Source organism: Pongo abelii, chromosome 13 (assembly GCF_028885655.2).
Source record: "Pongo abelii isolate AG06213 chromosome 13, NHGRI_mPonAbe1-v2.0_pri, whole genome shotgun sequence".
Classification (NCBI taxonomy): Eukaryota; Metazoa; Chordata; class Mammalia; order Primates; family Hominidae; genus Pongo; species Pongo abelii.
In genome coordinates, this window is record NC_071998.2 from 27,813,946 (window position 1) to 27,827,170 (window position 13,225).

Consider the following 13,225-nt stretch of genomic DNA (forward strand, 5'->3'; position numbering starts at 1 on the left):
TTGCTTGCAAAGTGTCTTAGTTTGGGCTGCTGTAACAAATTACCATAGAGTGAGTAGCTTATAAACAATATTAATTGATTTCTCATAGCTCTGGAAGCTAGAAGCCAAGATCACGGTGCTAGCATAGTCGGGTTCTGTTGAGAACCTCTTTCAGCTTGCAGACTGCTGTTCTTTCATTGTATTCTCACAGGGTGGAAAGAGAGTAAGAAAGCTTTCTGGGGTCTCTTTTATACGAGCATTAATCCCATTCATGAAGACCCCACCCTCATGACCTAAATTTACATCTGTAAGGTTCTATCTCTCAATACCATGAAACTTGGGGTGAGAATTTCAACATAAGAGTTTTGCAGGGAAGTAAACATTCAATCGATAATGCAGAGGTTAACAAAAATCTGGTGAGTGTTATTTGACTGTTATTTTTGGGAATAGAATTGTAAATAAACTAAAAAATAAAATGCTTTCTACATCTTTTCATTAATAAATGAGATATTTTCTATATTTTCTAGAATATTCATAACACACTGAGTATTCTACCAAGAATCTATAATTGCATACGATAGGAATTTGAATATTTTTGTTTCTCGTCTTTAGTATGAAATTAGTAACATTTGATTTTCGTGGATATGTGCTTTTTATATAAAAGATAATGTTGAGGACTCTTCCTATTATCAAGAAATTTCTGTCTAGATTCTAGGACTAAAGAAAAAGAGATATCATAAATAATCAGTTTTCCTGGACATTGTTAAAGAAGCATTTGAAACAGTTGTGCCACTTCAAAACATTGTCCTAACAGTTCCCTTCCCTCCCAGACTAACACAGACCCTTAGTCTACATAAGAAGAGTGAGAAAAAATCCTCAGGGTCATAAGATATCAACATAACACAAGGGAAATGGAGAAATTCCAAGAAAATTACTTAGGGCAGTTGGGGTTTAGGTTGCTTCATGTTGGGTGAAGCTAGCATGTGCTCAGAAAATGGACCTGTGATAGTTGCCTATGCAGATGTGAGCAGGCAGGAGCTAGGACTGACATGGTGGTTCTTGGTATTTCTTTTCTGTCTTATTTAAATTTAACCTGTTCTTTCTTTCCTCACTCCATTGAGATTTAAATTTACAATGTGATGGTCACTTCTAAATTAATGAAAAAGATGTATAAATAACCATGATTAAAGGACTGGAGGAGAATCCTTTTGTAGTTTATAAGTGTGATCATTAGGTTTTCACATTTGTGTGTGAGATGTATCTCCCTCAAACATTTTATGACATCAGCATATTATCCTTCTGATGTAAAAAGAAAAAAAAGTACTAGAGGAAATACACTTGTCTAGTAATATAGAAGTAGACTTGTCCATCTCAAATCATGCAAAAAATATAAATTAATAAATTAACTAAAGTTTACATTGTTTTTTATTTTCCGCTCATACACTTGTCTCATATTTTTTGTCTTCAAAAATATTCTCAGAGACAAGTACATTTGGAGATGATCTCAGAATTGTTTGTACAGAAATAGAAAGTGAGAATCTCATTATCAAGAGGATTTGCCATACAATTGTTATGGAACTCTTACTAATATAAGACTTACACTTTATAACAAGCTAAGATATTTCCTACTACAAAATATATTTTCAAACAATAACTTTCTAGCTTTCTGGCCCTTTGACATGAAAAGAATCAAAAGGAAAAAAGTTTCTTGTTACATCCTATTTTCTATTCTTTTATTTTGTTTCATTTTTTCCTGAGTGCACACTGGGCATGAGGCCTTTCTCACATTTTAAGATTAAATAAATTGAAAAAATATCTTTTCTTAACAGTAAGTTGAAGTAAGAAACTAATTTTTCACTCTAACATGTAAATCTTTATCTTTTATGTTTAAAATTTATTTTTATTCTCTCAATTATGGAAATATATATCATGATATCTGCATGCATTGAATGAGTTGCAGTGAAATCAATAATTTTCTTTGAATTGTGTCTCATATGCTTGATGTCAGTGAGAAGTCTTGTGCTCTTTTCCACATCTTGACTTTACCATTTGTACAGCTTACAGTTGTAGTTCACAATTACAATAACAGGAGAAATAACATGATTCTTGCTGTGGTCATTGTTATTGAAGTGTTTTTCAACAACTTATCATTAAACTTGAGGAAAAGCTTTGTCTTTTTCTACATTTTATTTAACTTTCAATATGCTATAAAAACCCCAAGAGATGATAGATATTAACTTCTATCAACAGGAATTATTCACATGGAAATAAGCGGCTAATCAGAACAATAATCTGTATGTATTACTACCATCACAAGTGAAACTGTAGGTATTTTAGCTGACAAGTTTGACCTACTGGATTCTAAGATTAAAAGTGAAATGAGGTCAAAAATATATTGTGCTAAAGAGCACCATATATAGAACATTATCTCCAGTCCTTCATTTTACAAATAACAAAAGAGGCTCAGAAATGTTAAGGTTTTGTTTATAATAAGAAAGTTAGTGCCTTAGAGAGCTCTAGGCTAGACTTCATTCACCTGCATGTTTGCCTAGCGGTTTTTCATTTTTCATGCTCTCTCAAGTATACAGAGATCAAAGCTAAATAAAGAAGCAAAAAGGACTGTAACTTACAGTGTCTCATAAATTATGTTTATATTTGAGAAAGAAGAGGTAAGTTAAAATGTAGATGCAAACAATTTCATAAAGCTATCTTTTCTCTAACTTTACAGAATAACAAAATCACTGAATGGTAACTTCCTCAACTTTATTTTCAATCTGAAACATATCTACACAACCATTTTTTATTTTCTTGTTTCTTTTGGTTGCAACAGAGTAGTTTCTTAGACCTTTTGAAAGCAATGGTCTCCACTTGTGCTTCTGTGTCTCATCCACAGACAAGAGTCTTCTCTGGACCCTCACTCACTTTTCTGTACATTATTCATCTTTCCCTCTCTGGAAAATCACTCCTGTGATTCTTTAAATACACTTGAGCCTCTGTCACCATAAAGGAAGTCTTTGAACACCCTACTGTTCTCAATTACTCCATTAACTAGCTAGCTCCTCTTCTTCACCGTCATCGTGAAAGAATAGCAGGTATTTGCTCTCTGCATGTCTTCACCGCTCATTCACGCTTAAACTATTAGAATGTGCTTTACAGCACTAAACTCAAATTGCTCAGAAAGCATCAGTGGCTTCTTCATTACTACAATCAATAAACTGTTCTCAGTGATACCCTTCCTTGATTGTGCTAGCATCTAATAATTTTTATCATTTCTTCATCAAACTTTCTTCTTCACTGGCATAACTCATTCTGTAATTCTGGTTGTCAATTCACTTTTTTTTGGTTTCTTCTTTTTTAATGTCTTTTTTTCAGGGGGCTCCACTTCTTGAACATGTGTGTTAAATATTGTTCACAGTTCTTTCGAAGGACTATTTTCATTTTACATTTCCTAGATGCAGTCATTCATTACCATAGTGACTTCCATAATCATTTGATGACTTCAAATCAAACAGCTATAACATTAGTGCTGATGTTCAAATCCATACATCTAGGAATGGTTTGCCATGTCCAGCTGTTTGTTTTACAAACTGCATGAACTATGATTCCAAAAATGAATACAACTTCCCCTTTTACAAAAATGCTCGTTATTGAATACCATCTTTCTATCCTCATCATTCACACCAGCTCTTTCCACCATAATTCATATCAATAAATTCCAGAGCCCCATTTTTTCAACTCCCACATATATTTTCTAACAACATAGGATACCCATTTAATTCCCTAGATTAACTCAACAACTTTCTAAATAATCCCACTGTCTCTAGTCTTACTTACAATTAATCCACACTTCACAGGGAGATCAGGATGATCTTTTTAAATGCAAATGTAACCGTGTTATTCTGCTCCATAAAATCTTTCCATGACTCCCTACTATGTTTAAGGTAAAAGCCATAGATCATAGTGATAGTTTGTAAGGTTTTCTCTACACTTATGTTTCCAGTTTACCTCTAATCACTATCTCCTACTACAAAATAGAATTATTTTGTATTCTTCAGATCTCTAAATGCTTCACGCTTGCTCTCACGTTTTCTCATTCCTTATGAGTCTTGTTTGGAATATACTGTGCCCCTGTCTTTCATAGCCTATAGCCCCTATGTGTTACCCTAGCAAACTGTAGTCCCTCTCTTTTAACTAGTAGCGTAACAGAGTATAATTAATGACTTGTCTGTCAACTCTAAACCATACTATTAGCTCCATGATGTCGGGACCATGCTCTTCTCATTGTTCATTACTTAGCCCGAAAGTAGCATAGCGCCTGGCAATCATAATAGCTAAGTAAACATTGATGGCATAAGAGAATATTTGATCTTTGCAGCAGCAGTCAGATAATTCAAATCTATATTTGTTTTCTATTTTAGGTTGTCAAATGTGTTATGGAATATCCTTAGGAAATGAATCTGTATGGTATCTGATAGTCTCAATACTACCATGTATTATTTTCCCTCTCATGGGAAGTAGATCTGACTGTTCCTAATATTTTTAATCCCCTAGTATGCTGAGGTCTCTGTGTCCAAGCTAAAAAAAAAGATGTGCCTCTCTTGTAAGTAGTAAGAATGGTCATTATCTGAAGGTCATATGTTAACAGTTAATTTTCTTTTCTTTTACTTTCTTTCTTACTTTTTTTTTTTTGTTGTTGTTGTTTGAGATGGGGCCTCACTCTGTCACCCAGTCTGAAATGCAGTGGCATGATCTCAGCTCACTGTGACCTTGCCTCCCAGGCTCAAGTGATCCTCCCATCTCAGTGTCTCCCATGTAGCTGGAACCTCAGGCACATGTCACCATGCCCAGCTAATTTTTCTGTTTTTGAAGAGTCGGGGTTTCACCATGTTACCTAGGCTGGTCTCGAACTCCTGAGCTCAGGTGACCCACCCATCTTGGCCTCCCAAAATGCTGGGATTACAGGTGAGCCACCATGCCTGGCCTCAAGAGTTAATTTTTATATAACTATTACATCACAACAAAAAAGCTGTTTATTCCAAATTTCTCTTTGAACATTTTACTTAGTTTTTTCACACTAAGTTAAGAAAAAACCTACACAGTTAGCCTCTGTAAATGTAAGTAAGTACATGTGTGTGATAGGGTAAGTGGAAGTCAACATGTGCCTTTAATTTTCAACCAAAATGAAAAAATACAATATTTGACAGATGAACCTCTAAATGAGTTTCCAACTACCAACTCTTAACAACGTCTAGGGTCATCTTATATCAAATAACAGACAAGATCTTCTCTTCTTCATCTCCATCACTGAGTAAATGATCAAATCTGTAGTTCTGATTTGGAAATTTAAGTTTCCCACCACAGGTGAAAGTCCAAAGGTTGAATATAATAAATAGAATCTCATTCTCTTGCTGTCTCACTGTATCATTGGGATTTTAAAAAATCTAAATTTATTCTAATTCAGAGAGAAGAGATATGTCCACTTCATCATACTCTACATAACACTAACCTTTTATTGCAAAATCTTTTAGTTATGTCATTTTTATACTATGAAAATCTTTCACAGATTGCTAATTCAAGAACAGACAGGGAATGCAAATTTGTGTTTTTTTCTTTCATGCCAATTATAAAGGTCATTCTCCAAAACAATGCATCTTTTTTCTTTCAATTTTAATGAAGGAAAGCCCAGAATATTATAAATGCAGTAGTTTAAAAATGTGCAAAGTTATCTCTTTGATATCAAATACCATTCAGCAAATATTTATACGATACTTACTAGTTTAAGAAACTGTTAGATTGTTATGGTGTCAATTTAAAGAAATATTTGTTTTCTACTGTGGGGTTTCTAGTCCAGAGGGAGGATGTGATGTGGAAACCAAATTACAGGATTGCAACTTGAAAAAGTATCAAGAAATACAGTAATAATAATTGTTGCTGACATTTGTTGAACACTTACTAAACATTTTACTGAATGTATATAAAGTTGTGCTGCCAGATTTTATTTTAAAATTGTGGCAAGAAATAATTGATATTTATAAAAATAGCAAGTATATTTTTCCACAATTGCTTTGAATTTATAGCCACAGAAATATGCTTAAAGAGGATAAGTGATTTGTCCAATATTTTAGAGGTTGTGAGTTGACAAGCCATGATTTTAGCCTTGGAAACTTGCTGTGCAACCTCTAGTAATCATTTAAATTACTTAACTACTTAATCATTTTAACTTAGTAAATTAATTTTCATCTGATCTTTTTGTTGTTAGTAATTTGAAAGTTTTATGTCAAGTTCGGAACTTCCTTTACTCTATTATCATTAAGTGTCTTTGACGTAGCAATGATATTATTGTATTGCCTTTGTCAACTATCAGCTGACTTTCATCTACGTTTTGTCTTATGAGACAGTAGAAAGTATGTCTAATTCATCTTTACATGGCAATCTTAATATGGCAACTGAAATAAAGGGGCTGCTCAATAAGTACCTGGTGGAAAATGAGTTTTATTAGAAATATCTGCTTTAACTTTGTTAAACCCATCCTTCCTTAACCTCTTCTTTCTTCCCAACAACAGATAAAATAAAAATAAGTATATAAATCTAAGTACGAGAATCATTTGATAATTTTTAAGTGAATCTGGGGCTTTGAGAAAAAAAAGAGCCCAGAAAAATATTAAAGAAAAGAAAATAGACACATTGAGACAAAGGGGTGATATATTTAACATTTTGACTTCTGGAAGGCTTGTTATATTATAGAAGCAAATGAATTGATAAACAATATAGTCTAATCAAATTATTATAGAATATTTTCAGTAAACAAGGGGTAGTTTAAATGCTTCTAAAAAAATTACATCAGCACTTTCTGTGTTTGTGTGTGTGTTTAAATATTTTTTTCATTTCATTAAAACATAAAATCTAAGAAAAATAAATAAATTATTAGAAAATAAGATATCATTACATCTGCATTTTCAGGCTTGTGGTATATTCAGTTAATTTCTGACCTCTATGTGCCTCTCTATAATGACCATTGACAACAGAAACTACCCTCCCTCCAAAGGTAATAAAAAAATGTGATTGCTCTCTCTTTTCTCTTTCTATACATTTATAAACTTTGTCTCCTTCTGCTATCTCACAGTTGCTTGAAATACAAGCTCTGCTTTTTTACTTGCCCCTAGACATATGAATCAAGTTTAGGAAGAAGGGTTATGTCAAAAGGAAAGGGGAGGAGCAAGATGAAGGTAATCTAATGAAATAGTTTCATCCCCTTACCACCATTGAGCCCATTGTGTGTTTTTAAATAATTTCATACAGTTTATGTGTCATCTCTTTATTTTTATTCTCTCCCTTCCCAGACTAGTGTTTTTATAAATAAGAGCCCTGACTCACCAATGGGCCAGGAGTGATCTGCTTGTTAGACCATGAAACATTCATTTTGCTTAAAAGAGTATTTTATTATTATATATACGTAAGGGTTATTGTCTAATAACTTACCTAACAGGATGTTACTTAACAAAGCAGAAATGTTTTCCTAGTCCTAGCCACAAAAACTAAAGTGAAGTAGAGAAAGGTAGTTTGGAACTAAACAAACAACTCGTCAACTGAATTATATGCAATATTTTAATTTTTTTTTTAATTTTCCTCACTGCTCCACTAGCTATACATTTCTAAAAAAGGAAAGAAAAAGTGTGGTTCCATTGAATATCTAAAGGTCTTGAGATGTTATCTTTTAGAAAATGTGAAGCTTTATTCATGTCACTCTTGAAACACTACAAAAATGTTCTTTTTTTCCATATCTCCAGTCATATTTCACATATATTGATCAATTGGGGTATGACTTTAGGTTAATAATAAATCAAATAATAAAAACATAAAAAATTTAAATATGTATATTAAAAACGCATCACACTTTTTGTCTCTTAATCTACATTTAATTAGCTGCAGTGCAGGATATTGAGTCATCAATTGTATCATTTACATGCATTTGGCATTGTTATCTGTATAAAATTATTTTGTAGTTTTATTTTTGGAATGTGTATTTTTGGCACATAAATTTCACATCTGGAATAATATCAGTTGGAATAGTTTACTAGGTAAGAAAAGCCTAAGATATAATAAAAGAATTATAATTTGGTGTGATTGTGACTTTCAATATCTCATTCGTATTTATCCATTGTTTTGAAAAGGATAGTTTATGTTTATTAACAAATCAATTAATTCAAAAAGATTATTTTCAAATTTACTTTAGTTCTTGCTATAGAGAATCAAAGGGACATTAGGGACTTGAAATTCCTTTTGTATCTATGCACAGCCTGCATTTTCCATGCAATACGCACTAGTGAGAATTTTCAACATATGCAAATACTTGGGTTCAGCAATTTGTAGAGTTACTTCAATTATTCAATTAACCATGCTTCTGAAGCTTTCCAGTGTGCTCTTCTGGAGATCTGAGATTTCAGTCTGAAAAATTAACCACCTGTTTTAACTAAAATTCAGCAGAGAATGCATACCATTATAATATTAAAGAAACAATAGTAAATGGGGAGGATAAAAGATAGTTTGAATTTTAAAGGACATATAACTTAGTGTGATAGAAAATGAAATGCAAATTACGTGGTCCTATTCTGACTCACCAACATAGAAAAGAAATTGAAATGTATGTAGTAAAGTGCTTGTCATTTATTTAAAAATCATTTTAGCAAGGGTTCCTTACAAAAGCTGGAATACCCATTAACATAGTCAGTAAAAATAACACAAGAAGAAACATCATGTGGAATAAAAGACTAATCAAAATTAAGATGTACACTAATGATTATATGAAATAACTCAGCAGTTGAAAGTTTCAGGTTACAAATTTAATACTAGAGCCATAATTAGAAAAGTTGGTGATTGAACGTATGAATCTTTTTTAAAAATAATTGGGGATTGAATATATGATGGAAATGCCAGTTTGATTGCAAAAGTAATTGAAAGGCAAAAGACGATGCACGGAATTTTAAGGTAAGATAGTAAAGTCCAATAACAGCATATTGTTTTACAGTGAGTAAATGCAAACAAATAAAGAAAAGCCTAGAAAATCTTCAACAACAACAACAACAAAAATAACAAACAGGTAACATTTTATACAATACATTTCTAAACCTAGCAGTGAAAGAGGTTGCTCCAGGGGTCAGCATACAATTCTATCTTCACTTTCCTCTATGTCTCTCTCAAAAAGTATACATTTTAAAAATAGAAACACCATGAAAATTGATGTGAATATATTCATATTTGTACAGAAACACACTGAAGGATAAGATAGCAGCTGAACATGAAAATAAATAAAAATCTCAAAGAGTAAGTTTTTCCACCAATTAATTTAATGGAGCTCAGCTAATGCCTTCTGGCCAATCATAAATGTAATAAAGGCTAACAAAAAAAATCAGACTATCCCTAGCTACAAAGAAAACCTTAGCAACATAAATCAATAAAAGAATAAAAGACAACATAATAAAAGAAAGTAGAAATTTAGGAAGCAAGAAATACATTGGAATTCCCAGTGAGGGTGCCTTTCCCCCAGGCCTCTCTACTGTAGCAGTAAACAAGACAGGGACCCAAAACTATAGGTCCTAATTTTACGCTCTTCTTTTGAATTTATGAGTGAAAATGACAGCTGATGAAAGAAGATATTTAAAATTCAGAAACAGTATCCAAAGTTGATACTTTCCCAGGTTCCAAAATCGAATGGGCTTCTCTATAAAAATAAAAGATAGTTTTAATTCGGTTGGGTAAACCTTATATATGGTCCATTTAATAAAATAAGAGCTTGAAAAATATACCTAGGTTCACCAACCAAGATTAGTCACTGCCACCTAAAAATAAATACAACCTAAAAACACAAAATCAATCTTTAAGTTATAGTTCTATAGAGAAGATAAACAGCTCCCAAAGTAGTGAGGAGGGAGTCAAATAAAGTCACAGAAAACACAATACTATTTGATGTAATTTACTTATCTGAAAAACATGCAGGAAGATAAAGGACAAAATATGGCAACATTAAAAGGGAAATTCTACTTAACAAAAAAAAGGAGAAAAGAAGCATAGCAAGTACAAGTAATGAGAATTAATTTTTGAATTAAGTTATCATACAGAGTATTAAATTTATACCTAGATGCCCAGTGCTGTAGCTGGAAACAATAACAATATAAACTTATTGAGTACAGGTATAACATTGGATTATATGAGTCAGTGTTTGCTAAGACTCAAACACACACATACAAAGAAACACACAATATACATTCATTGGCAAAAAGAAGTAATCATGTATTTCTCATGTGTTTGCAAGTCATCTGGGGTCCCTTTGCTGATATAAACTGATATTGGATATATGATTTTAGACTACAGGTTCAGTTCTTATTTACTCCCTGTACCTCTTCTACCCCTTGAACCAATAGGCTAGCCAGGGCATGCTTATGTAATGGCAATGGCAGAAGCACAAGAGAGCAAGCCATAATGTGTGAGTACATCTCTATCCCTAGCTGGGCATAATAATTCCTAGCTGGTTACCAATATCCCACTGGGAAAAGGAAATCTCATGACCAAAATATGTTAAGGGGCTCAGGCTACACTGTACGTCTGTGACATTAACAGGAAAGCTATATGACAAAGGAATTGGATACAGAAAGAGGAGAAGAATTGAAGTCAATAATATAATCTACCATAATATCATAGACAAAATGTTAAAGTGAGATCATAAGAACTACAGAAATATATATAAATGTATTTATAAAAGACAAAAAACACCATTTACAACTAAAATAATATTTCTAGAATAGCATGGAATCAAATGGAGGGCTGAAAACTAAATTGTAAACACAGAATAGCTTATGATACAGTGAAATCAAAGCAAAAAGGCAATGAAATGATGAGGCAATGAAATATGTAGAACAAACATTATCCAACATAGCTATAAATGATGTTCACAAGGAAGTAAAATCAACATATGACATTAAAAATCTATCTCTTAAAACATGCCCCCAGACAATAGACAAAATGGACTCCCCATGGCTAACTGAGGTGGTCAAAGCTAAAACAGAATTAGGCGACCATGGCTGGGTGAGGGAGAGGTCACACACTCTGTGTCCTCAGAAAAATATTGTAAAAATGTCATAGGTCTTCCCTTTCTAAAATCAAGCCAAACTAGTTCCTGTTTCCATGCCAAGATAAACTATGGCCAGAAACCCCTGCCCCAACCAGCCTTTTGAAAGAAACATCTGACAGACTTCTGGCTTCGAATGTGGAAATTCCAATCTGGTTGGTCAATGATTTCAACCAATCAGAGCTGAACAAGTTTGAAATTTTCATTTACATAAAAGGATTTGATCAAGAACCAGGATGAGAACTTTCCCTATTTGAGCCAGACCCTCCCTATGGTCTTCTGAGAGCACATTTTCACTTATACTAGAGGCTGTGCCTCCCCAATCTGAAGACTGCATTCTTTTATAGAAAATAAAGCTTTCCCTTTTTCTCTGAACATCTCATATTTCTTTTTCAAGGTATTCAAGGTTATAATGAAAGGGAAAAATCTACTAAATGAAGTAATAACAAAATAACATGTCTTGCAGATTGTAAAGCACAATTGTACAAAAGACATTAACATAAAATAACAAAAACTCAGTTCCATACTGTTTTGTTTACCATAGCTTTGAAGTATATTTTGAAATCAGGTATTGTGTGCTTCCAGTTTTGTTCTTTTTTGCTCAAGCTTGCCTTGGCTATTCAGAGTCACTTGGGATTCAATACAAATTTTAGGAATACTTTTTCTATTTCTGTGAAAAATGTTATTGGAATGTTAACTGTGATGTGTGGAATACTTTAGTTGGTATGGAAATTTTAGCTATATTAATTCGTCCAATCCATTAACACAGTATATATTTCCATTTATTTATATCTTCTTCAATTTTTTTCATCAAGGTTTTATAGTTTTCCATGTACAGATATTTCATCTTCTTCATTAAATTTATTCCTAGGTATTTTTTGTGGCTCTTGTAAATGGGATTGTTTTCTTGATTTCTTTGTCAGATATTTTGTTGTTAGTGTACAGAAACACTACTGATTTTTTATGTCAATTTTGTATCCTGAAATTACTTGTTATTAGTTTGAATAGTTTTTTGTTAGAGTCTTTAGAGTTTTCTGTATATAAGATCATGTCATCTGTAAACAGACACAATTTAACTTATTCCTTTCTGATCTTGATGCCTCTTATTTTATCCTTTCGTCTAATTCCTCTGGCTAGAACTTATAGTACTATGTTTTTTTTTTTTTTTTTTTTTCTTTTATTATTATTATTATTATTATCATTATTATACTTTAGGTTTTATGGTACATGTGCGCAATGTGCAGGTAAGTTACATATGTATACATGTGCCATGCTGGTGCGCTGCACCCACCAACTTGTCATCTAGCATTAGGTATATCTCCCAATGCTATCCCTCCCCCCTCCCCCCACCCCACAACAGTCCCCGAAGTGTGATGTTCCCCTTCCTGTGTCCATGTGTTCTCATTGTTCAATTCCCACCTATGAGTGAGAATATGCGGTGTTTGGTTTTTTGTTCTTGCGATAGTTTACTGAGAATGATGATTTCCAGTTTCATCCATGTCCCTACAAAGGACGTGAACTCATCATTTTTTATGGCTGCATAGTATTCCATGGTGTATATGTGCCACATTTTCTTAATCCAGTCTATCATTGTTGGACATTTGGGTTGGTTCCAAGTCTTTGCTATTGTGAATAATGCCGCAATAAACATACGTGTGCATGTGTCTTTATAGCAGCATGATTTATAGTCCTTTGGGTATATACCCAGTAATGGGATGGCTGGGTCGAATGGAATTTCTAGTTCTAGATCCCTGAGGAATCGCCACACTGACTTCCACAAGGGTTGAACTAGTTTACAGTCCCACCAACAGTGTAAAAGTGTTCCTATTTCTCCACATCCTCTCCAGCACCTGTTGTTTCCTGACTTTTTAATGATTGCCATTCTAACTGGTGTGAGATGGTATCTCATTGTGGTTTTGATTTGCATTTCTCTGATGGCCAGTGATGGTGAGCATTTTTTCATGTGTTTTTTGGCTGCATAAATGTCTTCTTTTGAGAAGTGTCTGTTCATGTCCTTCGCCCACTTTTTGATGGGGTTGTTTGTTTTTTTCTTGTAAATGTGTTGGAGTTCATTGTAGATTCTGGATATTAGCCCTTTGTCAGATGAGTTGGTTGCGAAAATGT

The 13,225-nt window shown here is 33.1% G+C and overlaps 1 non-coding gene across 1 annotated transcript; it reads left to right on the top strand.

The window, feature by feature from the left end:
* Positions 1-1,181: 1,181 nt before the first annotated feature.
* Positions 1,182-1,284, top strand: LOC112135062 (small nucleolar RNA U13). Its single transcript, XR_002916375.1, has one exon. It is a non-coding gene; the product is annotated as a small nucleolar RNA U13 (small nucleolar RNA).
* Positions 1,285-13,225: the final 11,941 nt, after the last annotated feature.